The following is a 13,895-nucleotide window of genomic DNA, read 5'->3' as shown; positions in this document are numbered from 1 at the left end:
ATGTAGGCCGACTCACAAATATTAACTCTATAATGAGTTCTTATGGATCTTGGTCAACAAGATTACTATTAGACATATGCCAAAATATTATAAATAAAATCAAATTGAAAAAAGTAAATATCATTTTGGATCCACTTAACTCTTCATTGTAAGAGAAAGAGATCAATCTTTTTTTCACCCTAATTTTACAAAGCCAAAATTAAAATAAATTAAAATAAATATACACCGTATACAATTTCATCTCAAACACTACAAAACTATCAATATACATTAACCTAAATTATAACCTAATGTAAGCCACGAAAACAACAAAACCAAAAGGTACATTTGCAATACCATTAGCGTTTAATCAATGAAATGAATTTTGTAATAACCTTCTAAGTGTTAAGAAAAACACTAAAGAGACGCGGAAACTTACAATTCCCACTTGAATACGAATACATATTAAAAAAAATGTACCATGTATATTGCAGTTTTATATATATATATATATATATATATATATATATATATATATTCGGGTTACGCACAGTAATGTAATTGTACCATGTATATTGCTGTTTAATATGTACATATATTCATCGATGAAGTTATATTAAAAAAAGAGTTGTTTATAATGCGATTTTTTGGAGATTCTGGTGACGGAATCTGCGGAAGAAATTGAGGTTAAATTTTGATTTGTTGTAGTTAAAATGGTTTTTTAACTGCATATTTCTATTCAGCACCCTGGAAAACCCGTGGGACGCTTTGATTGTGCAGAAACTAGCTATCAAACTTGCGATTCCAATAAATTGCTGCGAGATTTTGACTACAAAAACCCACCAGAAAAACTTCCAAAAAATCGCATTATAGACAACTGCTAAAAAACAAAAAATCAAAATTGTTGTTACGATTAGTAAACGTAGATGAACACTGAAAACACCTCCGACGAAGTTCACCACCAGCTACTTGAAAATGTCAAGAGTTTGTTAAGCAAAACCTAATAAACAAAGATGAAGAGTGGCCAATATCAATGACGCTTCCCAATTTCAATGAATCGCAGGCAAATGAGCCCATACAAAATATATCTTCAACATTGTATCAGCGCCATCCTTTGGAAATACATCTAACGAGGTAAAAAGGGAGGCATTCCACCCAAAGAACCAGCGCCCGAATGCGACACTCTAGGCAATGGAGACTGCCCGAGCTGGGAACTCTGATATGCGTTTCAATCCTTGTAGAGCAGCTGCCTGGGACCCATAAACCCCAAGAACACCGGGATTAACACTGCCAGCACCGCCATGCTCATACCCATAACCCCCAAAGCTCGGGTGCCCTCCATACGACCCTACGGATCCAAGCGAGTTCTGAACAGATGGCGAAAACGCAGGCGCCTGCGACATCGAAGATGGATTGAATGAAGATGCCAATGCAGGATTAGCGGACGTTAAAAGCGAGTGATTCAGCCCAGGAAAGCTCTGGTTCTGACCGGCCAAAATAGCATTAAACACCTGACTGAACCCGGGAGCACCGCCCTCATTAAAAGGCAATGAGCTGCCAAGAACACCGTGCGCTGCCCCGGCCGATGCCAGTATCGAACCCGCGCCGTGGGTCAGAGGTCATTGGGGTGCAGAGTGCAAGTAACAGGGGTATGCCTCTTCCTCTTCTTGCTACCCTCTGCTGCCAGCTTGCAGTTCATGGAATGACCTTCTATACATTTGTTTGCCTCCTCCAAAGCCTTCATAGCACCCTCAACAGTCTTGTAAATGAAAAGCGCAAAACCTCTGGACATTCCCGTCTGTTTATCAAACCCTAACGGTCCTTCCTCGACTTCGCCGTATTTCGAAAAAAAGTTCAGCAGTTTCTCCGCGGGAATATCGGCCGAAACATTGCTCACATAGATTTTCCGCCCTGTGGTCTCAGTGGGAGGGTGCGCTGGTGCCGGGCCAACGGACGCCATCTGGCAAGCAATCATCCTGCTATCTATTTTCTTGCTGGGCTCCTTTAGGGCTTTCTGCGCACCTTCCATGTGCATAAATGTCACGAATCCGTAACCTTTGGATTTGCCAGTGCCCTTGTCGATGATGACATTGCATTCTTCCAGCTCGCCGTATTGGGAGAAAACGGACTTCAAAGCCTCCGACGTAGTTTCCCAGCCGAGGCCATGGACGAAGATTTTTCTGTGCGCCGGATCCTTGTCAGCAAGTTTTCGAATATCTTCTAGAAGCTGCGGGTTTTTCTTAGTTTTCTCAGAGATGATGTACATCAGCTGGTCCTTGCTGAAAGGCTCCAGCAGCTTCTTCAAGTCTTCTTCGTCTTCCTCGACTTCGGCTGCGCTGCTGCCATCGGCTTCGGAGTTTCCACTTTCTTCATCTTCTTTTGCCACCGCTATATCTTCTTCGTCTTCGTCGACTTCGGCTTCGCTGCTACCGTTGGCTTATGTGGGCCAAACAAAATTAATTAATATTAGCTCAACTGATAATAAAAATGTAATGTTAAAGTTAATTTGTTATATTTTGATTTTTTGTCATACCATGGGCCAATACCATGGCTTATCAATACCACATGCCCAAAAACCATAACTTATTTCACAATTAAAATATTTGATAACAATATGATTTTTAGCCATGGATGTTCACTCTCACTTTACCGTGAATATTATTAACCATGAGCCAATACCATGGGTTATCAATACCACATGCTCAAAATACATAACTCAAAATATTTTATAAATATTTTATTTTAATTTAATTTAATAGCGTTTTTTTATTAAATCTAAAAAGAAAAAGATTATCATTCTTTTTAAGATATATCTAAACCCTCTATCCCCAAGACTACTAAAAAGGCCCTTGCATAAATAAAATCAAGGTTTCAATAAAATAAAGAAAGAGAGGTCTTTATATATAAATATGTGAAATATATATACCATAAATAATATTACTGAGAACGAGCATAGATCCATCTTAACTAGGGTTCCTAGCAATGAGAGCCAACAAATTGACTAACAATAACAGAGGAAAAATAATGCATGATTGTTTTAAATTTTTCGTTATTGTATTTTTTTTGTATATGATTGATCCAAATATAGGTTTAATATTTTACAACCAAGGAAGACAAAGAGGAGTGGAGAGAGAGAAGAAGAGAGGGAGAGAGAGAGAGAGAATGATGGGGGGCCGGAGAGACAGAGGGAGGTGGGAGAGAATGATAGAGAGGGAATGGAATAAAGAGAGAGAGAGAATGATGGGGGCGACAGAGAGATAGAAGGAGGTGGGAGAGAATGACAGAGATTTGAAGGGAGAGAGATAGGACTCAATAGAGAGAGAGAGAGAGAGAGAGAGATAATGGTGGAGAGGGAGGGGGACTCATAAGGGAGACATGGAGAGAGAGTGAGGGAGAGAGAAGAGGGAGAGGGAAGAGGGAGAGGAGAGTATGATGGAGAGAGAGAGAGAGAGAGAGAGTGTGTGTGTGTGTGTGTGTGAGAGAGAGAGAGAGAGAAAGGGGGGAGAGAGAAATAGATATGGAGAGAGAGTGTGTATGTTTAGAGGGTGAGATAGAGAGAGGGAATAAGAAAGAGACACATAGATACAAATATAGATATTATAGAGTATAATATAACAAACCTAGATCCATCGTAACCACAAATCTATCAAGTGCAGAGAGTGATCAAATCTCTTGAGGTGCAAGCCTTTCCTCAAGTTTTAAACTCAAAAATAGGTTTGCACCTCGAGAGATTTGAACCCGCTTGGCACTTGACAGATCTAGGGTTCAGATGGATCTCGGCTAGGTAGGAAAAATTATATTGCGACCATACTTATACCATGCTCATGTAACGACGACATATGGAAAGGGTTTGAGAAAATTTTAGTTGTAAGGACAACTCAAAGTTATGAAGAATAAGATTTAATAGCCATAAATATTATTATTATTATAGTAACTAAATAAATTTAAAAATTTATAATATTTTTGTAGGGTAAATGGATATTTTCATTAAACAGAAAAAATTAACTATATCTTTAATTCAAAAATTGACTAAAAATCAAGGAAATTTTTTAGACTAACAAAAATTCAGGAAATTGACTAGGAAATCAAGGAAAATCCCGAAAATTCTTAAGAAAAACATAATAAACAAAGATTAACACTAGCTAATATGAATGATGATTACCAATTTCAATGAATCCCATGCAGATGAGCCCATACAAAATACATCTTCAACATTGTATGAGCACCATCCTTTGGAAATCCATCTAATGTGGTAAATAAGGAGGCATTCCACCAAAAGAACCTATGCTCGATTGCGACGTTCTAGGCAATGGAGACTGTTCTAGCTCAGAAATTTGCTATGCATTTAAACCTTGTAGAGCATGACAAGATGTCTTCTACCAACTTCCTATTCCATTGAGTTCTCCGCTCCCCGACTCATTTCCTTCGCTATCATCCATACAATGCCATGATCCATGGAATCCAATTTGAAATTGAAATTTTAAGTAGTGGCAGGATCTCGTCATTCATTGTGGGATCATTTTTTTAAATTCTTTTAACCCAAACCATTTTCAAGGTGGAGTTCTTGTTATGCGAAGACCAACGTCCATGAAATTTTGATGGTGGTCAATGAAAAGATACGTTACCAGATCGATGGTGAGGAGTTTTGTCAATATTTATAGGGTTTAATTTGTTCGATATTGTAATGTAACAAGGTTGTGATGAAAATTTTGTTGTATCGATGACTATAAAACATGCATTGGACTAAAGAATGCTTGTGAGTGAGGCGATGTGGGAGGAAATTGACTATGTGTAGGAGGAATCCCCTGCCTTTTGCTTCCACGGTCTAACCCAATTTATTCCTCTTGAGTTTTTATGATGGAAGAAGATTATGGTCATGAGGGTATCAAGTGAGGGTTTTTATGAAGGAATTGGTTGCGATGAGGGGTTTGATGGTATTTACATATTTGTTTATCCACTAAGGAGTACATTTCTCTTAACATCTTAAACATATTCAGTTTTTAATAAAATTGTAATGATTAAATTTTAAGTTTCACTTAAAATATAAATGTGAACACTTAAGATTTTGCAAGACACAAACATTTGTCATAAAACAAATAAAACTAGCAGATTAAATGCCCACTCTAACCTACTGATATCAAGAATACTCAAAAACATTTATACATATATCACAGTCAAATTTGTAGTGGGGAGGACACCCAATAGTGAAAAAAAAATTCGAGACGTAAGTTCATAAAGCTTGTGATAATAGTCAAACAACATCTGAATAGAATGTATATGCGATTACTCATAAAAAATTATTGTGAAGAATTGAGCAGTATCACATTAATCTGTATAAATATGGGATCTATGTATAAAATGAACAAAGAAGAAAATTTAGTTCAGACTGTGAACTCAAAATGTAATGCCAATTAGGAACTTATCAAACCTAAAATCAATCTAATAAACACTCATGCAAAGCTCAGTGATAAGACTCCAAGTAACTTCCATAGACCCTTAGGATATGTGGATAACTAGATTTTAGATATGCTAATAATAAAAGTGCGACATTAATAAAGTGTTCACTATTGTCATAAAATAAGGCAAAACATTACAAAGATCCTTGTTTGGAACAAGGAGAAGAGAAGTGGCCATTTACATCTACATTCATGGACTTCACTTCAAGATTATTGGTAGATAAATGAATATTTATAATAATAATAATAATAAATCCTTGTAAGAGGAGTTAAACCATCATCTTGATTAGGTCAATTGGAATTGGGAGACTTTTCCCATTTTCATTCAGGCCTCTATGAATAATTCTTGTTTTTCTTATTGATTTGTCATGGTTCACTCTAGTCCAACACATATAACAATGAACACAACATAATTGTAGAGATGCTTCTTGGATCCGACATTGATGTTGTTATTTTGACACGTAACACTTGCTAAAGTAAAATGACAAATTTTTTTCAAACTGAAATATTTTCAAGCAGAGGAAAATGCAAGTAGGTAGTTGGAATGATGCACAAATACTTTTTATACATCTATTATAAAGAGATTTTATAAATATTAATTTTCATGTATAATAACTTTATTTTAACAACAACGTTAAAAGAAACTACATAGGAGTTTCCACAAAGTACGAGAGACTTGCCACCACTGAGTAGTCACAATGTAGTTTCAACAACAAACAACTATAACTATGTTACGAGAACTCTTTGAACAACAACATAGAAAGGCTATGCAATGTAACAAGGTTTTTAGAGGACCCACTATGTTTTTGTTCAGAGATTTGCTGCAACTATAAATCTCTAGACAGATGTATACCATTGGGAGAGATGTTGATAACAATTACTTTGACAAAATATTTACATTAACGGTCCAATTGTTGCTTGTTCAGAGTGATGGTTATCAAGCTACTGGATGTTTCGACTTTCTCTCCTTTGGATTCTTACAAGTACGCAATGATATTGCAATTGGCACCACCATATATCCTGTGTCAAACTACAAGGGATCCCAATATGATATAAGCATCCTTATTTGGAAGGTATGATAACAAAGCTAAGTGGCAATGAAAACAAAACTAAGTTGTAGTCTTATTTATTATCATGAAATTATTCCTCCTTGAACATATTATTGACAATTTATTAACATGCAAATTTTGTTTTGAACTCGCAAGATCTAGAAAAGGGGAACTAGCGGATGTAATTTAAAATTACAATGTTTTACGATACGACTCAACACCTTTCTTTTCCTACTTAGCAAACAATGCCAACATGATTGAATGGAGTGATGAAGTTGTTGGCTCTAAGCCATATGGGGAACACACCTCCTCTTATATGTGCAATCGTCATTTCCAAAATGAAGGATTCATAAAAGCTAGTTACTTCTGGAATATCTAGGTAGTTGATGGATTGAATAATCTGAGAGCTCCAAAAGTATTAGGTACCTACACGGAGACATCCAGATTCTATGATGTTCAAAAAGGCTACAACAATGCTTGGGGTAGCTAATTCCACTATTGAGGTCTTAGGAAAAATGAAGATTTCTCTTGAAAAAATGTCTGCAAGGACAATGCAATGCCTATGTACCATTGTAATTGTTCTATTATTGCCTCTTTGCTTGCAAGACTGTAAGGAAATATTCTTTCCTCTCATAAAGTACAAAATATTTTATTCATCAAAGATTTTAAATGGTTTGCCTCTGTGAAAGTAGTCTTTCATTCCTCCCCTTGTCTCTTCTTGCATGATATTATGGGCAGGTTAATCTTAAACACAAAGTTTCCCTTTCCAAAGGTATGAATGATATTTCTACGGTTTTCTATAATCACTAGTCTTCATAATCTAGCGCTCTAATTAGTTAAATATTTCCGTACTAATATTGTAGAGAGTTGCTAACATAAATTTAATTATTTTTATGGCTCTTTCTGTATGAGAATCTCAAATATATTTTTCATCCAAATATTATTATTTCAAGATTTTCCTTTTATCTTCACTGATGAGTCGTTCCAAATGCCTTCCAAAATGAATTTCACTATTCACAAAAGGTTGTTGAAATATTGGGCTACTTTTTTTTTAAACAAGTCATCATACTTAAATAGGTGAAAGTGAATTTCACTATTCACAAAAGGTTGTTGAAAGATTGAGCTAATTTTTTTTTTTAAACAAGTCATCATACTTAAATAGGTTACAATTTTTTCTATTGAAAATTTAAGGGCAATGTTAACGAATTTCCTTTTTCTCTATCCCATAAAAGTATTGAGACTCTCATTTTGGTGGAGGCTCCATATTGCAATCTTTTTATCTTTTATTTATTCTTGTCATTCAAGTTTTATTCTTTTAACACCTGTAAATTTACAGTAAAATACAGGTCACATGCTCTTCCAAACAAGGAAATAATATTGAGGCTGGGTGTTTTCTAAATGCTTGAACTAGGATGTTTGTCTCAGAACTTCCAGATAATTCTAATAGTAGTAGCAATATAACCATGGGATTTATATTATTTTTCATTGAAAATATTTATCTCTTTTAAGTTTTAACCAAGTAAGTTAGCCCCTGCATATACTTTTAATCAGATCCAACACATTCTTACTGGTATAGGTATGACATTATATATTTGACTGTGTGATTTATATTCTTTTGCATCACAAAAATATTGGCTATTTTTAACCAAGGAACTCAGCCTCTCCATACACTTTCTAATAATATCCAATCCTTTTCTACTGGCATGTGATAGTTTGCATTTGAGTGTGAGCATTATGGGGTTCTTTTTGTATGAAATTTGTAACTTTAGGGACTTGGGAGAAGTACCATACCAGCCTAAAATATAGAGTCTTGAACCTACTTCTTACTACTCCACAAAACTCATCCTACAATTGACCATTATAATTGTGATATAATAATAATTCTTCATTCATAGGGGATTCCTCATTCAAATCTTCACTTTCCTCCCACTTCGCCTCAATCACAAGCATTCTTCATTCCAATATCTATTTTACAATCATCAGTACAACCAAAATTTCAGTGCAACCTTGTTACATTACAATATTGAACCAAATCAACCGTGTAACCATTGACAAACCCCCTGAACTCTAAGTTGGTAACTTATCTTTGCATTGACTTCCATGAAATTTCATGGAAGCTGGTCTTCTTGTAACAAGAATTTTCACGATAAAATTTTTTGGGTTATAAAAGAATCTAAATAAATGAACCCATGAAAAATGATGAGATCCTTCCACTATTTTAAATTTTAAATTTGAAATTGAATTAGATGGATCATAGCATGGTATGGATGATGACGGATGGGAGTCAAAAAACAGAGTCAAGAGCAGAGACCTCAACGGAATAGACAACCAGTAAAAGACGTCATATCGTGTTAGTGGTGAGGCAAACATAGTATTTGGGAGATGAAGACGGATTGCCCATGGTGAGTGATGGAGATTGGTCAGAGTAGTCTCTTCAGTGATAGGATGGCGCACAACCCAAATGGAATTATGTTGACTCGTTAGAGTAAGGGAAGCTAAATCAAGTTTCTTGGTCAGAAATTGTAGATACAAAATCTCATGATCGGAATCGAGATTCTGTAGTTACAAATAGATCACACTTCTAAGATTTTTGTTGATGAACTTTACATAAATTACTATTTTTTTAACATAAAATTGAGCCTAAGAAATCCTAATTAGAATTAATTTAATTTTATTGTTATGTAATTTTGATTGAGTCAAATTGTTTATATGACATTACAACATCTCCTACATACAAATAGTAATAATACTTTTCAATTTAAAAAATTATTTAACTTTAAAATTCATATAAATGTTTAAACATCGAAGATGATGTGCCTTTATTCCATAACATCCAAAAATGGTCAATGAAAATTAGAGATTCCATGTATTCCATTAATAGACAAAATACATGTTTCACATTGGAAATTATATATTCAAATCCAAATAAGATAAAATATATACAACTAAATAAATATAACAATGAAAAAAACTCATCATTAATTGAATTAAAAAAATGAATGATGTCGTTATGCTCTCCAGATAGCAAATCTAAATATGAATGTTGCCTTTGCTAATCTACATAAGAGATGAAATCATGAAATTTCTGGGTCATGCAAAAACTAATTACATGTCCACGAATGATGCGTAAATAATATAAACAATAAAAAAACAAGGCATATACAGTAGGAAATAAACTAATCTATACCTGATCGCACACTCCCTTGAGTTTTCGTCATTATAAAGATTGTGCAGTACATCTAGAAAGGTGTCGTTTCTTACGAACTAAATTAGAAAAATAGTTAGGAGTGTTGTTATGAGGGCATTAAATGTAAATTGACACTTGTAAATGAAATAAGTGATCCATAATAAAATTAGGTTATCACATTAGCTTATTTAAAGCTTGTTTATCCTCTTGCAAGAGTGTTGAGTGATTGTGTGTAAACTCTTGCGAATATTATGTAATTTTCTTTTCCATTTTATAAAATTTGTGTGTCTGAGGACACTTCTGCTATTATTGTGGTATCAGAGCTCACTCATGTAGAAGATATGTGAAGAGGATATTACAGCTCTATAGGCTTTTAAGATTTTATTTTTTTTTAAATAAAGAAATATAATTTTTTTATTATCAATATTTTTTTAGTATCCCCCTGAGTCAAAAAGGCACAGCTGAGTGTCACCAAATCGACATTCTACTATAGTTGTATCCTTAATTTTATCTGAGTCCTTGAGCTTTGATATGGTGACCATAAAATAATTGCATTTAAAAGAATTCGATTGATTTTCTAAAAAATGTTGCACAAAATGCATTGGAACACTCTGCAAATTGAATTTGGTCCCTCCATGCAAGATTGACCTATGATCTATTCTTCAAATGCTCAATAGACCATTATAAAGTTTCGGGTTCAGAAACATATTTATTTTTCCTCTTCTTTTCTAGTGAATTCTCTGGTGTACGAAGGAAAAGCCCACTTGAAATACCACCATTTATGGGTGCATTGGAGAGATCTAAATTCTACGAAGATGGCACATATGTTTTGAATGAAAATTAAATGAAAAGAGAAGTATTTCATCCTATTGGGAATCATAGTTATGGAACTAGATCTGTAGTAAGAAGAAAAGTGCAAAATGCATGAAGTACCCAAGGTGTCAATATTGGTTGTGTAGTTGTTGAGGATGCGAAAAGAAACCATTGCATCCTTCATATTACATTAGACATATCATTAGTACATTTTCAATTATCATCTGACAGAGAGTCCTTAAGATTAGATTGAAGTGATTTCAAGTCAAATTCGCTCCATGTGTCATGTTGTTGCATGCACAAAACCTTGTAGCTCTACTTCAATAACTCTAAATAATTTGATTGCCTGCGTTGACTTATCTGATCTCAAAAAATCTATCAATTCTATCAGAGACGTCCTATGATGACTTCTCTAGAGGCTCTTACTAATTCCGTTATGATCAAAGAACTTTTATTGTGGGTAATGGAAGGAGGGTGGTAATATTGTAGCGATTTTGTTTTTAGGTGAATGAATGTTGTCTTTTTATTTATTGAGATGATTTTCACGTTCAGAAAATAATTTCATATGTTGCAATGTAGACAAAATTTTTGGACTCACAACCATCAACTTCAAATTTGAATTCATCATTTTTCTTCAAGAGCTCTCCATCCTAAATTTGTTTTTGCCACTAATTTGTAGTGATAATTAACACAAGTACCAATGAATTTCGAGCGTGGGGTGAAGGGATATTATTTTCCAATCAGTTGATATGATTTAGTTAGTAATTCTTTTGGAGTCAATTTTTTTATAGTGTTTTAATAAGTTGTGCTTGAAAGTTGTAATTTTTTGGAGTAATAAGGTGTAAAATTTTGTAAAAAGGTGTATTTTTACTTTTATTTATTTTTTTGGGTCATAAAGTTGTAACTCAAAGTAATTTCCACTTTGAGGGGGGTTTAAAGAAATTTTTGAGGAAAAATTGCAACAAAATTGTAAAAGGTCAAATTTCAAAAGTTTCTATGTAAAAATATTAGAAAATTTGACTAGAGCCAAATGCAAAACTCAGTCACTTTTCTCCTCTAACGACTATACAATGGTCAAGGCCAAACCTAGATAGAACATTTTTTTGTGTGGTGATGTGCATGGTGTGTTGCTCATCTTCTTTTTCTGGTGAATGATCCATCTTAATGCATACATTTAATTTTACAATGTCCAAGATGTGAAGTTATTTTATGATTCTAACAAACTTTAAGGCTCAGAGACATACAAAACATGGAAATCGCTCATAGAAATAACTTTGATTTACAATGAAGTTTGACAAGATGCATGTGATGGTGACGTTAAACCAAGTAAACCTACAAATGCAACTTTACTAGCTAAATGGGAGATCAAAAATGCCAAAGCATTAACATTAATCAAATCTTTAGTTGATGATGAAATGTATATTCACATTGAAAATGATTCTAATGTACGTTATGCCTTGAGAACATTTGAATATTTGTTTGATACACAACCTGGATCTAAGAAAGTTCATCTTCAATTGAAGTTGCTCCAAAATGAACTGACTGAAGGGGGAGATGTACTTGAATATATTTCTAGACTTAAGAACATCACTAGTGCAAAATGAGAGATTAGTGACTACACGACTAAAAAAATCAGTCACCACAATTATTTCAAGTGAATTACTACTAAATTTGAGCAATTTTAAGTGACCGATCTAAAAATGACTAATATGAACGACTAATTTATTCTAGGGATAAAATATATGACTATAGAGTAAATGACTCAACTAAAAGAGACAAACATAAATGACTAATTTAGTATAGGACTAAAATACATGACTGGATAATAAGTGACAAAATAAAAAATGATTAACGCTTTACTTGTAAGGACACAATATCATATTTGTACTTTTCATGTTGGATTTGACATATCTAGGTAACATATTTATGGCATACTAAAGACTCTTAAGCTTCACATGAGTACATGAATGCATGAAAAACCTTGATATTTAAGCTCTTTAATAGTTGTGGAAAGCATTTACAAATTTGCATCATGGTTAAAATTTGTTCTTAATATATTTATTTCTTACATTTGTTTAACACATTTGACATTTTAACAACACCCTTACATAAATCAATGCATGTGAACGTGAAATGACTTGGTTCATAAGGCTAATGATTCACTATTTTTAATATTGTCTTCACAGTTTTCCTGCTTTTCTTTTTGTAGATGTATTATCACTTTCTAATTTGAAGTTCCACTTTGCACACAACTTAGACAATGCAGAGAATTCATAAATATATTTGATGTGGACACAGGGAATTTCTTATTGTTTAGGGGCATTTTAAAAGATATATTGATCTCTACTCTTAATGATAATTTGTTCTAAATAAATTTAATTTAATGTTCTCACACAATAATGGTATTTCTCATGCTTCATTAGTTGTAATTACACACTTTGGAATGCTACAAATATATCGTTTGGGTAAAAATTCTATGGTTACAAACTACCCAACTATAAATGGTGATAAATTAATGATAAATGGATAACATTTGAATGTTAGAAATGCTTAAGTGGTCCACATTCAATTTTGTGGTTTTCATTGTCCTTAGTAGCAATGACAAGTTTGGATATTTCCTTTATTTATCATCACAAACACATAACTCTTTGTCGTCTCAAACATAGTTAATACTATTGGTGTATGATATCTAAATTGTGGATTGGTCTCTTGATGATGATAACGATCTCTTAATCTCCAATGCTCATGAGTACGATGAACATCTAATGCCATACTTTTATGGACACAATTTATGATTCATTTTATATTTTTATTGTGCCATTATATATATGCTTCACTAACATCTCATGTTATATGGTTAATTGAGAAAGTTTTATCTTTCATTTTTAAAGTATAATTTCATTGCATGAATAAGCATAGTTTTCTAATTAAAATCATTCAAAATTTGTTCTTAATTCATGGTTTGTTTGACTATTCGCACACTTATCCCTGGCCTTTTAATTTGAGAGTGAGTAGTGTCAAAACATTAGTCTTTGTTAAATAACTTCCCTTCATTACTCAATGACCTAGCTTAGCTTGATCTTTAAGGATTCTCCATTTGACAAGTATATCCTTCAGTGTAGTCTAAAGAGTTAGAGAAGGCCAACAAGGTGGCATTGGGTGGCTTGCTTGAGAGTTTCCTTTTAGGCATTCTGGGTGGTATTAAGACTTTTCTTTTCTATGAGAGTGTTTGAGTGGTGACACAATTTAGAAGATACTTACAAGAAAATTACTTTCCCTTATTGCCATCAAAACTACCTCCAATAAAATCATGTGCCTTTAATAACATATAATTTTGATAAATATTTAATTCAATAAAATAAAATAAAATAAGATTATTATTATTATTGTTATTTTTTGTATATGGCAGAG

The 13,895-nt window shown here is 33.5% G+C and overlaps 1 pseudogene; it reads right to left on the bottom strand.

Annotated features, from left to right (window-relative positions):
- Nucleotides 1-1,105: 1,105 nt before the first annotated feature.
- Nucleotides 1,106-13,895, bottom strand: part of LOC149259941 (UBP1-associated protein 2B-like) — a 54,362-nt pseudogene continuing 41,572 nt past the window's right edge.

The sequence above is a fragment of the Pinus tabuliformis genome, chromosome 6 (assembly GCF_031772625.1).
Source record: "Pinus tabuliformis cultivar Carrire ecotype Pingquan chromosome 6, CPIR1, whole genome shotgun sequence".
In the NCBI taxonomy this organism is placed as follows: domain Eukaryota; kingdom Viridiplantae; phylum Streptophyta; class Pinopsida; order Pinales; family Pinaceae; genus Pinus; species Pinus tabuliformis.
Note: the sequence above shows the minus strand (reverse complement) of the source record. Positions and strands in the feature narration are given on the sequence as shown.